The 20,349-nt window shown below is 36.7% G+C and overlaps 1 protein-coding gene across 6 annotated transcripts in view; it reads right to left on the bottom strand.

Moving 5' to 3' along the window:
* The window catches only part of UBAC2 (UBA domain containing 2), a 129,112-nt gene that overhangs the window by 53,153 nt on the left and 55,610 nt on the right, over positions 1 to 20,349 (bottom strand). The gene's annotated exons all lie outside the window — the stretch shown is intronic.

The following is a 20,349-nucleotide window of genomic DNA, read 5'->3' on the forward strand; positions in this document are numbered from 1 at the left end:
GAATTTTTCATATCAAAAACTGTCTGAAAAAAGCTGTAATTATATTTGTTACCAGACCCATAGATTTAAAAAGTATTCAGCAAAATAAAGTATCTTCAAAAATTATCTTCATTCCCATTATTTTCTGAATGTCAATGAGAGCCTTATGGAAAAAAAATTGAGTGATTATCAAACACCTCACTGAATTTTCTGTTTTCTTGGTTAACTATTTACTCTTATTGGGTCAATACTGTAATTGAATTAGTCTCAGTTATCTCTACCAAGTCCTTAGTTTCTTTCACAAATTTACTCCAAAGAAATGTGAGTTTTCCTAATCAACTTGATAAATTTCTTTTTTCTCCAGCAGTTTTAATCAGCTTAATGTCTATGGAGATTCTCAGTCATCTAGGTCAGGGGTAGGCAACCTCTACCCCTGATCTAGGTCATGGTTGTCCCAAAGGAGCTTTATCAAGAGGCAATTGGATTTGTTTTTCTTTGAAGATGTTTCGCTTCTCTTCCAAGAAGCTTCTTCAGCTCTGACTGGATGGTGGGGAAAGGATTTATATTCCTTACAGACAGCTGGTCATTTACATTATTTTAGAGTTGTTGAGGCCACTTGGAGGTTTATGTGTCCTCAGGGTCACGTGAGTGGTGCAAATGGGTGTGGAGCCTTCTTTGAACTGCTGAAAGGACTGTGTTGTAGACTGAAGTTAGATGCTGTCATATTCCTCCCCCCTCTATTGAAAGACATTTTTGACATAGATGGCCTCTTTGAGCCCTCTTTCAAACCAGCAGTCCTCTCTGTCCAGAATGTGGACTTTACTGCCTTCAAAAGAGTGGCCTTTGTCTTTTAAATGCAGGTGGGCTGCTGAATCTTATCCTGATGAGTTTTTTCTCCTATGCTGTGCCATGCATTTATAAAGTGGTTGTTTTGTTTCCCCAATGTACAGATCTGCAGATGTCTCTGCATATATCAGTGATGGCGAACCTTTTAGAGACTGAGTACCCCAAATGCAACCCAAAACCCACTTATGCATTGTTGGGTGCTGGGTGGGTGTGGCCCATTGGGTAGATGTGGCCAATTGGGTGGATGTGGCCCATTGGGTGGGCATGGCTCTGGTGGTAACAGCAGACTGGGTGGGACTAAAAAGGTCAATCAATCAATTCCAACTCTGCAAGATCTTTTTTTTCCCGCGAGAAGTTGAAATTGACTGATTGATTGAACCTTTTTTTTTTTGCACATGGCGGCGGAGGCCTAAAGCAAAAAAGGTTTTATAAAACCCAGCTGAAGGCCTAGGACTGGGGTGACGGCGCGCATGCCCACAGAGAGGGCTCTGAGTGCCGCCTCTGGCATCTGTGCCATAGGTTTGCCACCACTGGCATATACCAAGCAGTTCTAAGACGGTTCCACACACTTCAGGACACAGATAAATTTTCAAGTGGCTTCAACAACTCTCTAAAAGAATGCAAATGACCAGCTGTCTGCCAGGAATATAAATCCTTCCATTCCGCACCATCCAGTCAGAGCTGAAGAAACTTCTTGGATGAGAAATGAAATGTCTTCAAAGACAAAAACAAGTCCAGTTGCCTCTTGAAAAAGCACCCTTTGGATTTTAATCAGCTTGCTCCTGTGCATTTTGGGGGATAGATATATTTACTTATTTGAAATGAGACATTTCATCAACTCAAAATGCTATATATAGATATATAAAAGCAATAAACAACAGTCAGCATGATGTATTCTTTTTTTAAAAATAGAATCCTAAAAACTAAGTCTTTTAGACTTAGTAACAGTGAGATATAACTTTATAAAGCCAATGCTGATCTTGTCTCATCTACAATATATGGACAAGAAACCAGCATTTTACTCCTGCTCCTTTTAAAAAACTACCTCAAAAAATAAATTTTATTTGGTAATTTCTTGTCAGAACTCTAGAAATGTCCATTGGCACAGAGTTCATAAAAACTAGCCAAAGGATATTCATTTAAGATATAATTACAATATTTATTTTTAGGTATTTCTATTACTTGGCAATGCCCTTTGTATTATCATTAAGATAGGTACCAGTGTTTATCTATAAATGTAAATAAAATGTAGTGGCTTAGGATTCAGCCATTTGCCTACTATTCACTTTCTTGCTAATGCTAGCAAAGCATTAGAATTTAATTAGTTAATATTTATTAATTATTAATTTATTTAGATGGTATACAATGCATCAGAGGAGTGCAAAATGCTGATATCTGAAAGCAGTATTTTATAACTGTCCCTTATGGTTTCATCATGCACGAAAAAGAAAGGAAGTCTAGTGATGAAGACTGTCAGAAAGGAGATGGTCTGAAAAACAGAAAGACCAAATGTAGACATACAATTGGCAAAACATCAGCAACATGCCCAGCTGTGATCAGTGAACCAGATCTACAGATAAGTTAATAATCAGCAAAGCAGTACTAATTATTAAGTGCAAAATAGTCATTAATCCTATCTGATTAGCAGTTAAATTTGTACTGTCTACAATCCATGAACTGCTCCCAGGTTCTATGTGGCTCCATCACTACTTGTATATCTAAATTTGATAGCAAATTTCAATATTTTCCCTATTTTGGGATAATGGAACATAAAATTAACAAGAACATTAAGCCTTTGTGAAGTTTAACACAGGTACTCCTTGACTTAAGACCACAATTGAGCCCAAAATTTCCTTGCTAAGCAAGATAGTTGTTAAGTGAGTTTTGCCCCATTTTACGACCTTTTTAGCCACAGTTGTTAAGTGAATCACTGCAGTTGTTAAGTTAGTAACATGGTTAGTAAGTGAATCTGGTTCCCCATTGACTTTGCTTGTCAAAATGTCATAAAAAGTAATCAATCACATGATCCAGGGACACTATAACCATCTTAAATATGCGTCAGTTGCCAAGCATCCAAATTTTGATCACATGACCATGGGGATCTGCAATGTTTGTAAGTGTGAAAAGTGGTCAGAAGTCACTTTTTTCAGTGCTATTGTAACTCTGAACAGTCATTAAACAAATGGTTGTAAGTCAAGGACTGCCTGTACACATTTTGCATATAAAAAACAAAGCACACAATTCCCTTTCACTCTTCCCACCCAGGTGAAAATTTTATTCTCTACAGCAGTAATATCAAGTTATCAGTCATATATCCCTGCAGCAGAGAAATTGCTCATCTCAAGAATATAATTTTTTTTTTAATGAAAAAGGTTAATTTTGCTTTAGATGTAGTAGGGGTAATTGTCCAATAACCATTTTCTCTTCTCTTTTTTATAGAAGAAATCTCTTCTAATGAGTTCTTTCCACTCTGAAGTTTTATTCCTTAAAAACATTGTATTATTGTACTTTTTACAAATATGTACCTGATTTAACTGTACCATATACAATATGGCACAAATAAGTGATGCACAGTAATCAACAGAATTGTGCAAGACTACTGACTAGTCTACTGACATAACTAGCTCCATAACTTAACTAAGTTTTAAGTGTTTGTTGTGGATGAAAAAAAAGCTGTTCTGAAACAAAGATATCTTTTTAAAATAGTTTTGAGACATTCCATGGGGTAGTAGCCATCTGTTTAAAGAAACAAATATGCTCAAGTCCTAAATCAACTTTCTGGAGTCATTCCAGTAAGAACATGATCTTTGAAAAAATGAAGAATCCTACCTAGGCTATTTCTAAATGATACCTGAAGATGGTTCTTCAGAATTGTTTGGATAACCCTTAACCTCTGCAGAAATAATTTTATAAAGAACTTCAGAAAAACAATAAAAGGAACACATCACCACCAGCCAAAATGCTGAAAAAGAAGTCAATGATTGTTGTTAATTGCGAAGTCGTGTCCGACCCATCGCGACCCCATGGACAACGTTCCTCCAGGTCTTCCTGTCCTCTACCATCTTTTGGAGTCCATTTAATCACACCTACTGCTTCAGTGACTCCATCCAGCCATCTCATTCTCTGTCGTCCCCTTCTTCTATTGCCCTCAATCTTTCCCAGCATTAGGCTCTTCTCCAGTGAATCCTTCCTTCTCATTAGGTGGCCAAAGTACTTGAGTTTCAACTTCAGGATCTGGCCTTCTAAAGAGCAGTCGGGGTTGATCTCTTCTAGGACTGACCGGTTTGAACGCCTTGCAGTCCAAGGGACTCGCAGGAGTCTTCTCCAGCACCATAGTTCAAAGGCCTCAATTCTTTTGCGCTCAGCCTTTCTTATGGTCCAACTTTCACAGCCATACATTGCAACTGGGAAAACCATGGCCTGGACTATACGCACTTTTGTTGGCAGGGTGATGTCTCTGCTTTTTAGAATGCTGCCTAGATTTGCCATAGCTTTCCTCCCCAGGAGCAAGCGTCTTTTAATTTCTTGGCTGCAGTCCCCATCTGAGGTGATCTTGGAGCCCAGAAAAATAAAATCTGTCACTACCTCCATTTCTTCCCCATCTATTTGCCAGAAATTGAGAGGGCCGGATGCCATGATTTTGGTTTTCTTAATGTTGAGTTTCAAGCCAACTTTTGCACTCTCCTTCTTCACCCGCATCAAGAGGCTTTTTAGTTCCTCTTCACTTTCTGCCATTAGAGTGGTATCATCTGCATATCTTAGGTTGTTGATATTTCTCCCGGCAATCTTAATTCCAACTTTTGATTCATCTAGCCCTGCCTTTCTCATGATGTGCTCTGCATATAAGTTAAATAGGCAGGGCGACAGTATACAGCCTTGCCGGACTCCTTTTCCAATTTTGAACCAATCAGTGGTTCCGTGTCCAGTTCTCACTGTTGCTTCTTGACCCGCATATAGTTTCTCAAGAGACAAATGAGATGGTCTGGTACTCCCATCTCTTTAAGGACTTGCCACAATTTGTTGTGATCCACACAATCAAAGGCTTTTGCATAGTCAATGAAGCAGAAGTAGATGTTTTTCTGGAACTCCCTAGCTTTCTCCATGATCCAGCGTATGTTGGCAGTTTGATCTCTAGTTCCTCTGCCTCTTCGAAATCCTGCCTGTACTTCTGGTAGTTCTCGATCCACATACTTCTGGAGTCTAGCTTGTAGGATTTTAAGCATAACTTTACTAGCATGTGAAATGAGTGCAATGGTGAGATAGTTTGAACATTCTTTGGCATTGCCTTTCTTTGGAATTGGAATGTAAACTGACCTTTTCCAATCCTGTGGCCACTGTTGAGTTTTCCAAATTTGCTGGCAAATTGAGTGTAGCACTTTTACTGCATCGTCTTTTAAGATTTTGAATAGCTCAGCTGGAATACTGTCACCTCCACTAGCTTTGTTGTTGCTCAGATTTTCTAAGGCCCATTTCACTTCACATTCTAGGATGTCTGGTTCGAGGTCAGTGACCATCTCATTGTGGTTATCTGGGATGTTAAGCTCATTCTTGTATAGTTCTTCTGTGTAGTTTTGCCATCTCTTCTTAATCTCTTCTGCCTCTGTTAGGTCTCTGCCATTTTGGTCCTTTATCATGCCCATCTTTGCATGAAACGTTCCTTCATATCTCCAATTTTCTTGAAGAGATCTCTGGTCCTCCCTATTCTGTTGTTTTCTTCTATTTCTTTGCACTGTTCATTTAAGAAGGCATTCTTATCTCTTCTAGCTACTCTCTGGAATTCTGCATTCAATTGGGTGTATCTTTCTCTTTCTCCTTTGCCTTTCGCTTCCCTTCTTTCCTCAGCTATTTGCAAAGCTTCCTCAGACAGCTATTTTGCTTTCTTGCATTTCTTTTTCTTTGGGATGGTTTTAGTTGCTACCTCTTGTACAATGTTGCGAACTTCCATCCATAGTTCTTCAGGCACTCTGTCTATCAGATCCAGTTCCTTAAATCTATTTGTCACCTCTACTGTATATTCATCAGGAATATGATTTAGTTCATACCTGAGTGGCCTAGTGCTTTTCCCTACTTTTTTCAATTTAAGTCTAAATTTTGCAACGAGAAGCTCATGATCTGAGCCACAGTCAGCTCCTGGTCTTGTTTTTACTGACTGTATAGAGCTTCTCCATCTTTGGCTGCAGAGCACATAGTCAATCTGATTTCTATGTTGACCGTCTGGTGATGTCCATGTGTAGAGCCGTCTCTTGGGTTGTTGGAAAAGAGTGTTTGTTATGACCATCGTATTCTCTTGACAAAATTCTATTAGCCTGTGCCCTGCTTCATTTTGTACTCCAAGGCCAAACTTGCCTGTTATTCCGGTTATCTTTTGGCTTCCTACCTTAGCATTCCAATCCCCCATGATGATAAGGACATCATTTTTTGGTGTTAATTCTATAAGGTGCTGTAGGGCTTCATAGAACCGGTCAATTTCATCCTCTTCAGCACCAGTGGTTGGGGCATAGATTTGGACTACTGTGATATTGAATGGTTTGCCTTGGATTCGAATTGAGATCATTCTGTCATTTTGGGGATTGTATCCCAGTATTGCTTTTCCTATTCTTTTATTGACTATGAAGGCTACTCCATTTCTTCTGAGGGATTCTTGCCCACAGTAGTATACCTGATGGTCATCTGAGTTAAATTCACCCATTCCTGTCCATTTTAGTTCGCTGATTCCTAAGATGTCGATGTTCAGTCTTGTCATCTCTTTTTTGACTACGTCTAGCTTGCCTTGATTCATGGATCTTACATTCCAGGTTCCTATGGAGAAAAAATCTTTACAGCATCGGACTTTCCTTTCACCACCAGATATATCCACAGCTGAGCGTCCTTTCGGCTTTGGCCCAGTCGCTTCATTCTTTCTGGCGCTACTAGTACTAGCCCTCTGCTCTTCCCCAGTAGCATATTGGACACCTTCTGACCTGAGGGGCTCATCTTCCAGCGTCATATCTTTTTTCCTTTTAGTACTGTCCATGGGGTTTTCATGGCAAAGATACTGGAGTGGTTTGCCATTTCCTTCTCCAGTGGATCACATTTTGTCAGAACTCTCTGCTATAACCTATCCGTCTTGGGTGGCCCTGCACGGCATAGCTTTTAGCTTCATTGAGTTACGCAAGCCCCTTCGCCGCGACAAGGCAGTAATCCATAAAGGATTTATTTATTTATTACATTTACTAAACAGAATCATTCTGAGTCCTCTTCTCCCACTGAATTAATTCACCTCATGTGTTGGTAGCACACAAGTCAGGAGTACATTAAGGCTATCCTGACAGCCATTTTCTCAGGTCTCCTAGTCTCTGCAAGGGAAATTGATATTTCCTTTTAAGAGGAGTTTTGTTTTTTCTGAAGTGAAAACAAGAACATTGCGTGGCTGGTGATCTGTAGACAGAGGGACTGCATTCAACCTATCTAATTGTTTTTCATCTTGTGAGACTTGGGCAAAAATAATTCAAATTGTGACAGAAATGGAAGACCTAAACAGGCCATATTTTTGCAGTTTCTCTAGGAATTTGCCACAATCACAGGAAGGACAGTTAACCATCAAGTCAGTTTTTTGAATTCTACATTTAATTTGCTCCAGATAAACCTAGGTCTGTGGTATTAAAACCAAAACTTTTTCTGGATTCTCTGAATTAATCTGCCTGTTCTTCCTATTCATATGACCCTTTAGTCTTACATCTCATGCCCTAGTTCAGCACATCATGTGAACATCACCAAGGATCCAGGATATAAAAGTAGTTTGCTGAGATTCGAGAAAGCCAAATGCTTCAATGTTTTCTTTTGTTTGTGTATATGCGTACAGGTGTACAGGAGTCAAGAATTCCTCGTATTTTCTCCTCATACAATTACAAATTAGTGTTTTAACTGAATAGATTCTCTGCTAAATCATCCTTTCCAAATAGGGCCCCCTCAAAACCTACAGAAAACTGGATGGCACAGATTGGAGATCCTTCTAAATATTCTGCTGTAATGTATGTGGTAGCTATAGCAATAGGATGTGGTTTGGGTTTCAAATCTTTTCTGAGAACTGCAAACAGATCTTGTGCCAAGTATCATTTATAAGGAGATACTAATCTGCAGCAAACAAGAAAAGGAAGTGAATTTGTTCTGAATAGAGCAGTGACAGTGAACCATTTGAGCTCAGCATGTCAAAAAATCAGAAAATGCTAACTTGACTTTGCTGACGTCTCTCTCTCTCTCTCTCTCTCTCTCTCTCTCTCTCTCTCTTACACCTCTCCCCACAAATCAAGAATCAATTCTTTACATATTCATTTATTTAAACAATAGAGTCCAATCAGGTGCGTGATTCTCCGGGATCTGCTGAGACCATGCACTTTCAGGTATGTTCCCTTTCTCTTAACAGGCTGAAGGCCTACCTGAGGCAGCTTCAGGTTGCATGAAGCTTTTGTTCTTGAAGTAGCCTCTGCAACTTCTGAAAACTATATGAAAGCACAGGTTGTTCTTGTGCAATTTTTGAGGGCATTAGAGGCTGGAAGCTGTGCAAGAACACGCCTCCTTTTTGCGTGACCTCTGCAGCGTCTGCAAATTGTCCAAGGACACATACATTCTTTCAAGAATAGACATTGTTGGGGGTTCATGTCACCTAAAACTTTGTGATATCTCAACTTTGACACACTTGTCATATGTTTGCCATTACTGTTATAAAGCAATTGGTATACCACATTTTTATTCAATGCCAGACCACAGGACAACGCATTCTTTTATGGGACATCCATTCAAGCATTTGGAAAATGCTATGGTATGCATCCCCTCTCAAGATTTCCTCACGTTTAAACATTCACAATTCCTTCCATCATTCTTCATAGCAGTTGGATTTGGGTTTCCAAGCCAATGATTATACTTATTGCCTCCTTTTTTAATATAACTCTTCCAGTTTGTCACAATTTTTTCAAAAGAGTGGTTCTCAGAACACAACACAGCACTTAAATGGAGTTTAACCAACACAAAATAAGTGGAACAGTTATTTCTTGAGATTTAGAAACAGTATCACTGATGCAGTTTAATAGTCCATTTGCTTCCAGGACAGCCATGTCACACTATATTATTGTAAATTTCATTGAGAAAGACAGACCTGCCTGAAGTGCATTAGCTGAACCTATCAGGGAATAGTACAGCAACCATATCTAAGAAACAATTAATCCCCCGTTGCCATTTATTTATTTATTTAGCCACCTATCTGACTTCTATGACTCTGGGTGGTTACAAAGAAATACAAAAAACACAAAAATATTTTTTTTAAATCCCAAAACATATAAATCATTAAAACATTAAAAATAATAAAGCTATTTTAAAAGCTATAAAAAAGACAAACTCCAGGAAAGCATCATCAGTTTTTCTAAAAGAACAATCCCTTTGAAGGTTCTAACCAACATTACGAAATTCCCAGGCCAGATGACAAAGCCATATATTCAGGGCCTTTTGAAAGGCCAAAAAGGTTGGGGTCAATCTAACCTCAGTAAGGACGATGTTCCAGAGATTGGGTGTTATGGCAGAAAAGGCTCTCCAACTGGGTTGCATTAGATGACATTATTCTATGGATGGGACTCATAATATGTCCTTTCTGCCAGATGTGATGTGATGGGATGGGTAAATATGATGAGGCAGAGGTGTTCTCTCAAATATCCTGGCCTCATGACATATAGGGCTTTATAGGTCATTATCAGCACCTTGAATTGAATCTGGAAGCCAACTAGTAACTAATGCAGCACATAGAGCAGAGATGTAATGTGTTGATCTAGGTCTTTACATAACTGTCTGCACCACCATATTTTATATCATCTGAAGCTTCCAGATGCTCTTCAAGGGTAACCCCATGTAGATAAACCTTAGATATTTGACACTCACCTATTATCACTAGCTTCAACAGTCTTGGGTAGACACAAAAGAACAAATAAGTAATATTTGATACTTATTATATACAAGAAAAATATCACTGCTAAGCTACTGACAATAGCAAAGTCAATGGTTGGTACTGAACAGCAGAGGGCAATAGTGCTACATATATATTTATACCAGTTATATTACAACATTAATTTAAACATTACTTACACAGGAATTGTTTATGAAAAAAATCTGCTCCCAATTGACTTCCTAGTGGCATGGACATGAACAAAAAGATGTTGAAAGAGTACAGAGAAGAGCAACAAAGATGATTAGGGGACTGGAGGCTAAAATACAAAAAGAATGGTTGCTGGAATTGGTTATGTCTAGTTTAATGAAGAGAAGGACTAGGGGTGACATGATAGCAGTGTTCCAATATCTCAGGGGTTGCCACAAAGAAGAGGGAGTCAAGCTATTCTCCAAAGCACCTGAAGGAAGGACAAGAAGCAATGGATGGAAACTAATCAAGGAGAGAAACCACCTAGAACTAAGGAGAACTTTCCTGACAGAACAAATAATCTATGGAACAATCTGCCTCCAAAGTTGTGAATGCTCCAACACTGGAAGTTTTTAAGAAGAAACTGGACAACCATTTGTTTGAAATGGTGTAGGGCAGGGGTCCCCAACTCCTGATCTGTGGACTGGTTCTGGTCGGCGGCATGCTAGCAACTGGTCTGCACAAATGAGCAAAGCCCCATCTGTGGGATGCAGGCAGCACACAAAACCACACACTCTCTGGTCCGCGGAAAAACCTTTCTCCACGGAACCGGTCCCTGGTGCCCAAAAGGTTGCTGACCTCTGGTGTAGGGTTTCCTACATGAGCAGGGAGTTAGACTAGAAGACCTCCAATGTCCCTTCCAACTCTATTATTATTATTATTGTTGTTGTTGTTATATTAAGCAAAGACTGGACATGAGCATTAAGCAAAGATTCTAGTATTGGAGTTTTTCTTCAATCAAATATTAGCAATAGGAAAATCTGGATGTACATTTCTACAGAAGTTATAATAAAAAATGCATTGATTAAATTACTATTTTTTAAATATACCCTTGAGAACATCAATATATGAAAGACAGATATCAATGAAACTTGAATTTTAAAAAAGTTTATTTATTAATTAAATTTGTTTGCTGTCTATCTTGCTGCATTGCAACCCTTAAAAAAGTTCAGCAATTAATATTAACAAGTAGATAAGTTGTGGGAAAATACATAAAAAAAACTCTGTTTGATAAATATCAACAATTATAAATTTTCTTACTCCCTAAAAACAAAACTGTAAAAAAATGAGCAGATTGTAATACTGACTTATTAAAACCAAGAGTAAATTATGCTACATTTTGCTCATTCATACATTCACACCAATAATATTTTTAAAATTATTATATAAAGGTAACAAATTCTTAAGAAAAAATGCCATTCCTTGTATTTTGAATGCTTGTTCTTTTTTGGTTGGTTGCAACTGCCAGAAACTTATTAGCCAAAGTGACAATTTTAACAATAGTCACAAATCACACTGAGACATGGCTTGCTTTCTGCTTTCTGTATACAACTCACTGCATCAAGATCAAGCAAACCAAACAATAGCTTAAATTAATACATGATATATAAATTAATTTAAGCTATCATTTGGTTGAATGATCCAGTATCTGCATAAAAAAGCCAATTGAGATCTCAATATTCTGAATTTTCCAGGGTCCAATCTTTGTTTTCCCACAAAGTGCAACTCCACATTTAACTGAAATTGATCATGCAGATCAGATTCAGATCTAATTTTGGCTATGTAGAGATAGTCCTTGACTTACAACTATTCGTTTAGTGATTGTTCAAAGTTACACGGCACTGAAAAAAGTGATTTAAGACTGGTTTTCCCACTTACAACTCTTGCAGCATCCCCACAGTCATGTGATCAAAATTTGAGTGCTTGGCAGCTGGCATGTATTTATGACAGTTGCAGTGTCCTAGGGTCATGTGATCACCATTTGTAACCTTCTCAGCCAGCTCCTGACAAGCAAATTCAGTGAGGGAAGCAAGATTTGCTTAATGACCTCATGATTCACTTAACAACTGCAATGATTCGCTTAACAATTGTGGCAAAAAAGATCATAAATGGAACAAAATTCATTTAACATTTGTCTTATTTAACAACAATTAGGGCCATTAAGAAAGAACTACTTGTACAACTTATTCTAGATGAGATTACTTTTTCTTTGAAAAGGGCAGAGTCTGGTAAAGATTTTGGATTTCTGTTGTACCTGGATGGTAAAGTAAATAAAACATGTAGCTGGGAATAGGAGGGGCTTACGTTTTTTTTAACTTTACATGCTGGGGCAACCTGTACTCATGTTTTAAAAATTTTGTCTTGTAAAGTCTGGCGTGGAGGTTTTATTTTTAATTTCTGTGTGCTCCACCTGGTGATACCCATGTATACAGATGTTGTTTGATGAACACATTGGCAATGAAGAAATCACAGAATTGGCAAACATCAACAATTATTCTCCTGCTTCATATTGGTTTTGTAGGTCATACAGTCCAGCCATGTTTTCATCCTTACTATTTCCAACTATGTTATTTACTTTTTGTTGTTGTTTTAGCATTTTGTTTTACAGCCTTGGCTCTCTTCAGCCTGTAGGTGCAGCCATTTTGTGTCCCCGCTTCTTGCGCAATGCTGCTCTTTGATTGGAAGCTGGGTTGTTGAGATGATAGGGGGAGAGCAAAGATAGGAGGGGGAGAAAGGAGCACAAGTGCTTACAATGTGTCAGGCTTTTCACAGCTTCTCAGGTTGGACGGTATTCAAGATGCTACTGAGGAAGAACTGAGGATCTTTCAAAGTACTAATGGCATTTTTGATGTGGCTAAATGAAGCATGCTGGGCATCCAGTTACTAATGTTGCCATGCAGGAAAAGAAAAGCCAAATCTGCAAAGATAGAATCAATGGGAACAGGAAATGTAAGAAGCATGAACATGGAAAGCTCAACACAGTGAAAGATGTAATGAATCAACTATATACTGATATCTTAGATATCAGTAAATTGAAATGGACTGGAATTTGATATTTATAGTACAAGATCAACCGATTACTGCTCAGGATACAAAAAAACAGAAAAGGAACAATGTTGTTTTCAAAGTCAGGAGAATAAAATGAAGAAAGTATTTGGGTATAATGCAATGCATGACCGAATAATAATTGTGCCAGCAGCCTCTTAATATGACAGTTAACTGGTGCAAGGAAAACAGCCTAGTTTTAAATACCGGAAAAAACAAAGAGATCATTGTCGATTTCAGAAAAGACAGGCACAGCAACATTTCTCTGTGCATTAATGATTCATCTGTGGAGATGGTTACCAGCATCAAATTCCTGAGTGTGCAGCTAACAAGTAGGCTGGCTTGGTCGCTCAACAGCGACTCACTGGTGAAGAGGGCACAGCAGCGCCTGCATTTTCTACGTCGCATGAGAAAAGCACATCTTCCTTCTCCTATCTTTACCACTTTCTACAGGGGGACAATTGAGAGCATCTTGTCATACAGCATAACAGTCTGGTTTGGAAGCATCACTACTTCAGATAGGAAGAGAGTGATGAGGATGGCCGAAAAGATCATTGGCAGTTCCCTCCCTCCCATCCAGGACATAGCACAGAAGCGTTGCTTGAGCAGGGTCCGTAAGATTATCTGGGACACTACACATCCTCTTCACAACCTATTTTCCCTGTTTCTTTCTGGGAGGAGGCTTCATGGTATCCGAAGCAGAACATCCAGATTCAGCCATAGTTTCATTCCAAACAGCATTAACCTTGCAAACTCTCAAGCTTCCTCCATCCGTTATATATTCAAGATGGACAGTATTTAATATTTATTTATTACTAGCTGTACCTGGCCACGCGTTGCTGTGGCTCAGTCTGGTTAAATGGAAAAGAAAGAAAAGAGAAAGCGCACGAGCGTGTGTTGCTTTTACGTCCAACAGATGGCGCTGTTTTTGAAAAAAAGCATGTTTTTAACCTGCCACAGGTGTGACATCTATATAATATAGGTATATAAAAACACGCGCGTATTCGAATGCAACATTGTGTCAAAATTTCAAAGCAATCGGTGAAGAACTTTCGGAGATTTAAGATTTTCAACAAACGAACATTTACATTTTTATTTATATAGTATATGTAGGGGTGTGGGTCTGTACATATGTTGTATATAGTATGTTTAGATATGTGTCATGTATATGTTTCACTTTGAGAGCGGGCAACTAAATTTCATTTTTGATGTGTGCCGTTGTGCCCACAGTAAAAAAATGACAATAAAGTTTATCTTATCTTATCTTATCTGAGTTTAGGCTGCAACCTTTAACAAAGAAATTTAATTGGGTTTGGTCTCAGGTTCAGACTGAAAATAACAGCTCATAGGAACAAGATGTGTTGCTCGGGGTGGAAAATGGGAATGACAAATGTATTAAATATAGAATAGAAAGATGTAAAAATATAGTGAAATTGGACTTTAAATACTGAACCTCTAGAAAACAGATTAATATACATTTTTATTAAGATTAATTTCTAGTTTAGAACTAGAAAGTAACTAGAACTAGTTTAAGATATTTATAATTTACCGTTCTTTTTTATTCTTTCCTTTTTTTATGAGCTTTCTTTTTGTAAAATAAAAGTATCCCCCAGCCACTGAAGGGAGATATTCACCCTATTTCCAAGTTTCCAGTGCTTTTTGTCTATTGAGCCTAGGTTAATCTGGTTATTGGCAGATCAAAAAAGATTCTGCAAGAGAGGCCCATAATCTCTATAGGCATACCATAGGATAAATTACTTTATGTTGCCTGTGCATGCGGTTTTCTCAGTAAAATACAGGAATGGTTTAGTACTGTATTGCCTTCTCCTGTAGAATATGAAATTGAAGATATTTTGCTTCTCGCTCAAGAAGCTCCTTCAGTTCTGTTCTTGGATGAGAAGCAAAGGAAAGAAGAGTCCAGTTGCTTTTCAAAAAAGCACCTTTGGGACAACCATGACCTAAATGAGTGAGAATCTCCAAAGACATTATTCTATAGGATCCGTTATTACAATTACACTCATACATGGAACTTTTTTTTTTTTGGCAAATTATGGGGATCAGTTCACTTACTTCCTATTGACAGACAGCAATCCTGATATGTCTAGAAGAGTTGCAAAGGTTCCTTCAATTATCACTGATTTATGCAGGAATTAACTCTCTTAAATTTTAGAATTCTATTAATATAAAATTCATTTTGTTCCTTTTGAAATTCTCTATCTTTTATTATTGTTTTGTTTCGCCAGTCACTAACCCTAATAAGATTTCTATACATTAGACAATAATTTATAAATTAAACTGAATTTATTTATATATTGTATATTAAAACAGGAAGAAAATGGATGGCAATTCCTCGGTATTCAGTTTAGTTTCATTTAAGATTACACTTAAATTAAGTTTGAACAGAAGCAAAGAATTAAGGACAATTTTATATCAGATATTCTATGGTCATCATATAAATTGTTTATATAAATATAGCAAATGCAACACTTATTTCTTTATAATATTTCAGCATACATACACTTTATGTTAGTTGAAGAAGATGTTACACTTACAGAAACATTTTGTCAGCTAACATATGAGATATATACTGTAATTTGTTCATGCAACAAATTTTACACACAGCCAAAAAAACCTGTAGAACCAATTGAGAATCTAGTTGCACTATGACACTTCCTGATTATAAAAAGTTTCTATTTTAGATCACAGGTCTTAAGACAAAAACAAATCTTTTGCCTGGGTTGATGAAAGACATCACTGAAAAGCTAAAGGTAAGAAAACTATTTAATGCATTAGCATATATGCACACATGTATTTTCAAATTTTAAACTTGAATTATGTTTTCAAATTAATGGAACATTACTAAAGACTTTATTACAGAATTATATATCAAATGAATGTTATCTTTTAAAACTGTATGCAAGCCAAAAAATCCCTGTGGTTTTTATAAACCCATCAAGATGAAGTAAACAACAGCTGAAGTAATGAATATGTGAGGTACAAATAAACTAAAATAAATCCACTTATCTGTTTAAATAAATAGGTACTGGTACCAGTACACAAGCTGAAAATTACTAATGGGTTGAAAAGGGAAAATACAGCTATTTCTTACATGGGTATATGTAATACACATGTAAGGATGCATACATGAGTACCATTTTAGATATTCCTAAAAATGTAAGGATAGCAGATGAGATTTTGACATTTCCATACAATGCAGAATATTTGATTCAGAATGGAAGCTGAATCAGGCCAATACACCATCCAGGATTTGTTGTGAGAAAAATAGGAGGAGGAAAGAGTACTAAATATGTTCATCACTTTGAGTTATTTATAAAAAAAATAAAGACAGGATAAAACTCTAATAAATATTTGAAGATCCATTACATTAGTTTTCTTTATATCCATTTGTCTTACTTCAAAACTCTTCAAATAATGGTTTTATTTTATTTGTTCAATTCTTAATAATTCCTTCATAGTTAAATTTGTATTTATTCAGCAAATCAAGGAACAATTAATCTTGATTTAGCATTCCTGCAAATATAGCCAGCACTTTGTAAGAACCCAACAGTGGATGAATAGCTTCACTATCACTTTCTTTCACCATCTCAGCCAGTGAAAATTACTAACAACCTCCAAGTCTGTTCAGCCAACCACAAATTATATTCACATAACATACTGCAGGATTTGCACAACAGCCCTTTATAGTATTTTTGATCTGATTTCAAAAAGGTGTTTTGAAGGATGTGAAAGTAGCTGTTTGTATTTCATTATAGCAACTATTTCTTTTATATGCCCTGTAGACTCTGGAATTGAATCCAAAGCAGTGGAGATTCCTACTGTGCTGGCTAAGTTCACAGAATACATGAACCACATACCAGAAAATCTCAATTTAGGCTGTTGTGCAAATCATTTAGATACTGAATTATGATAATCCAGAAAACTGCATGTTAAGTCCATAGTTCTATAAACAAGTGTATGCAAGCATGTCATATGAACAGGATCTTCTTGTGTAACCTAAGATCCATTAAAATAAGCCAACGAATACTAATCTACATAGCCACTAATAGTGAGTAAGGATCTCATCCAGAAAATGTAGAGTAAAGCTTTATAGGACCATTCTTACAGGAGAGGACACAATACTTTTGGAAGCTATTAGAGGAGAAGTTGGCTACTATACCATACACAGTGGAATTTCAACAGTTTCTAAATTGGAATAAAGACTGTAGTACAGTAGCTATTTTTGTGATCGCTGCAAATCTTTTAAAATTGAGTATAGTAAGAGAAGGTAATTAATTTCTATTTCTCTTTGTCCTTTTAATAGTCTTGCTGTGCTTCATCATTCAGAGCTTTCTGAAATGGTCATTGCCCCACTTTCAAGTTTAATCATGATAAAGTGGAATGGCAGCACCTAACAGATCTGGCCGTAACCTTTGTAAGAGTAGAAAGTGGCCGTGTTCAAAAACAACACATATTTTACTCTCTGAGCAGTGGAAACACAGGAATGATGAAGAAAGAGTAAACTCTTTTCTATTTCATCCACAAAAGCCAAGGGGAAGGTGAGTTAGTGCAGATATAAAGCAGCAAATACCTGTGACCCACCTGCAAGAGCAAGGGAAGCACAGCTTCTCTTTCGACATGACTGACCACTTCCTCTTTCAAACCATGTTACCCGATGAATTTGCATCATTTTAAATTCAAATACCCTCCATCTTCACAACATCATTTGTCTTAGTTAATTATTTTAGAGTTAGAGGAGATAAGATTAATCTTTACCAAGAGTCATTTACATGAAAGAAAACGAGCTGATAAAAGTAATCCCTAGATCTTCAGAAAGGGAGCTATTTATGGATAATTGACTAATATTTAATATATCAAATTGCTTGTATTTAACAATTGCAGAGATTTTTTAGGCGATATTATTAATTAGAAAAGCTGAGCACTTTTTCTAGAGCACTAACAGAATAAAAGAGTTGGAAGGGATCTTGGAGGTCTTCTAGTCCAATTCCCTGCTCAGGAAGGAAACTCTATACCATTTCAGACAAATGGATGTTCAATCACTTCTTAAAAGCCTCCAGTGTTGGAGCACCCACAACTTCTGAAGGCAAGCCATTTCACTGGTTAATTGTTCTCACTGTTAGAAAATTTCTCCTTAGTTCTAGATTGTTTCTCTCCTTGATTAGTTTCCATCTATTGCTTCTTGTCCTGCCTTCAGATCCTTTGGAGAATAGATTGATTCCCTCTTCTTTGTGGCAGCCTCTTAGATATTGAAACACTGTTATGTCACTCCTGGTCCTTCTTTTTATTAAACTAGACATACTTAATTCTTTCGTATGCTTTAGCCTCCAGTCCCCTAATCATCTTTGTTGCTCTTCTCTGTACGCTTTCTAGAATCTCAACAACTTTTTTATATCATGGCAACCAAAACGGGATGCAATATTCCAAGCATGGCCTTATAACGTTGTGGTAAGACCACACTTGGAATATTATATCCAATTTTGGTTGCGACAATATAAAAACTGAAAGACAGATTAAGACAGGTTAATTGCCCTGTTTCTAGTGAACCAGCAAATGCACTTGGTTCTGGGATTCTTGTCAAGAACGCCAGATTAGGCCAAAATTGATTCAACCCAAAGAAAGTAATTTCTTAGTTATACTTGCTTATGGTAAATGCAACATGACTAATTATGCCAGAACACTTAAATAGTAATTGATATAATGCATTCTTCTTTTGAATTGTCTACGTTATTGTACAATTTCAGTTGCCTATTCAAATGCTTCTAAAAACAAAAAGTAGATGCTGTAAATGTATCAGTCCAGCATATGTTATAATTGATTGTTCTTATCTTAATAATTATTTTTTTAAAATATTTTGTAAAAGAATAAGACAGAACTCTCCATCTACTAAGTCATGTTGGGGACTGGACCCTATGAAATGTTTCAAAAGGCTAAAATTGGTAATTGTCACCTTAATACTTTTTTTTTTAAAAAGGAGCAGATTAAATATATAGTGCTAAGATAGCATACTGTAACTATAAAAAATAGATATATAGCTCCTATTTAAGGCCTAGATAGAAGGCAAAGGTGGATGATAGATCTATGAAAGTTAATTCTCTCAGTTCTATGTCTTTTTTTTTTATTTTTTTTTTTGTTTTTTTTTTTATTTTTATTAAAAGTTTTATAAATTTTACAAGAAAAACAAGAACAATACAGAACAAAAAACAACATATACAAAAGAAAAAAAAATTAAACAATACATATATAAAAAAAAAAAACCCCACCCCACACCCCTCCCAAAAACCCTCCCTTCCCCCCCCCTGAGCTTCCCAGAGCAGAATATAGGCTTAAGAAATAAAAAAAAAAATAAAAATTAAATTAAAAACTTTATATTTATATATATAAAAAAATATCTATAATATATATAAAAATAAAACTTATGAAAAAGCTATATGATATTTTTGTATACCCAATCTAAATTGTATAAATTTTATCCATTTGTCCCAGATAGCAAAAAACTTTTCTTGCGTTTGTTGCTTTAAGAAAGCCGAAATCTTTGCCATTTCCGCCAGATAAGCTACTTTAAAAAACCATTCCTGCAATGTAGGCAAAGATTCCTTCTTCCAATATTGTCCAACTAACAGCCTCGCGGCTGTGATCAAATTTAACATCAATACAACCTCCTTTGTATCACAATCTGTAACAATACCTAACAAAAATAATTGCGGAGTAAATTTTACCCTCCTTCTAAAAATTCTCTGGATATTCCCCATATTTTGATCCAAAGTGCTTTTATCTCTCTGCATGACCACCAAATATGATAATAGGAGGCCTCCTTATAACCACATCTCCAGCATTTAGGTTGCACGTCAGGGTACATGTAAGACATTTTTTGTGGATCAAGGTGCCATCTATAAAACATTTTATAAAAATTCTCCCTTAAATTCTGTGCTTGAGTAAATTTGACATTTCTCACCCAAATAGTTTCCCAGGTGTCCAATGAAACTGGCTCACCAAAGTTCTGCGCCCATCTAATCATACAATCTTTAATTAGTTCCGTTTCTGAGTCCAATTCAACTAAAACCCCATAAATTCTCTTAATGTGGGTTTGTCTTTGATCCTTCAGTTGCTTAATAAGATTTTCATCTTCTCTAAGAAAACCCACCTTAGATAGATCTATGAAAGTTAATTCTCTCAGTTCTATGTCTTGTAGACAGTGAAAACAAGAGCCAATATAGCAATTTCAATTATGAAAGAGATTGATGTCATGGTTCCGATAGATGAAACCCATCAAAAGAACTTCAAGGCAAAATTCTTCTTCAAAGAACATTTTATTCAGGAAACAAAGTATCGGCACTACATAATTAAACCAAAAAACTAAATTCCCTTTCCCCGGATACAAAGTAACAAAGTGCAACTCCCACCCCCAATGTTGTTGTTAGTTGCGAAGTCGTGTCTGACCCATCACGACCCCATGGACAACGTTCCTCCAGGCCTTCCTGTCCTTTACCATCTTCTGGAGTCCATTTAAGCTCACGCCTATTGCT

The sequence above is a fragment of the Crotalus tigris genome, unplaced genomic scaffold (assembly GCF_016545835.1).
Source record: "Crotalus tigris isolate CLP2741 ecotype Arizona unplaced genomic scaffold, ASM1654583v1 scf7180000017685.4511686, whole genome shotgun sequence".
Lineage (NCBI taxonomy): Eukaryota > Metazoa > Chordata > Lepidosauria > Squamata > Viperidae > Crotalus > Crotalus tigris.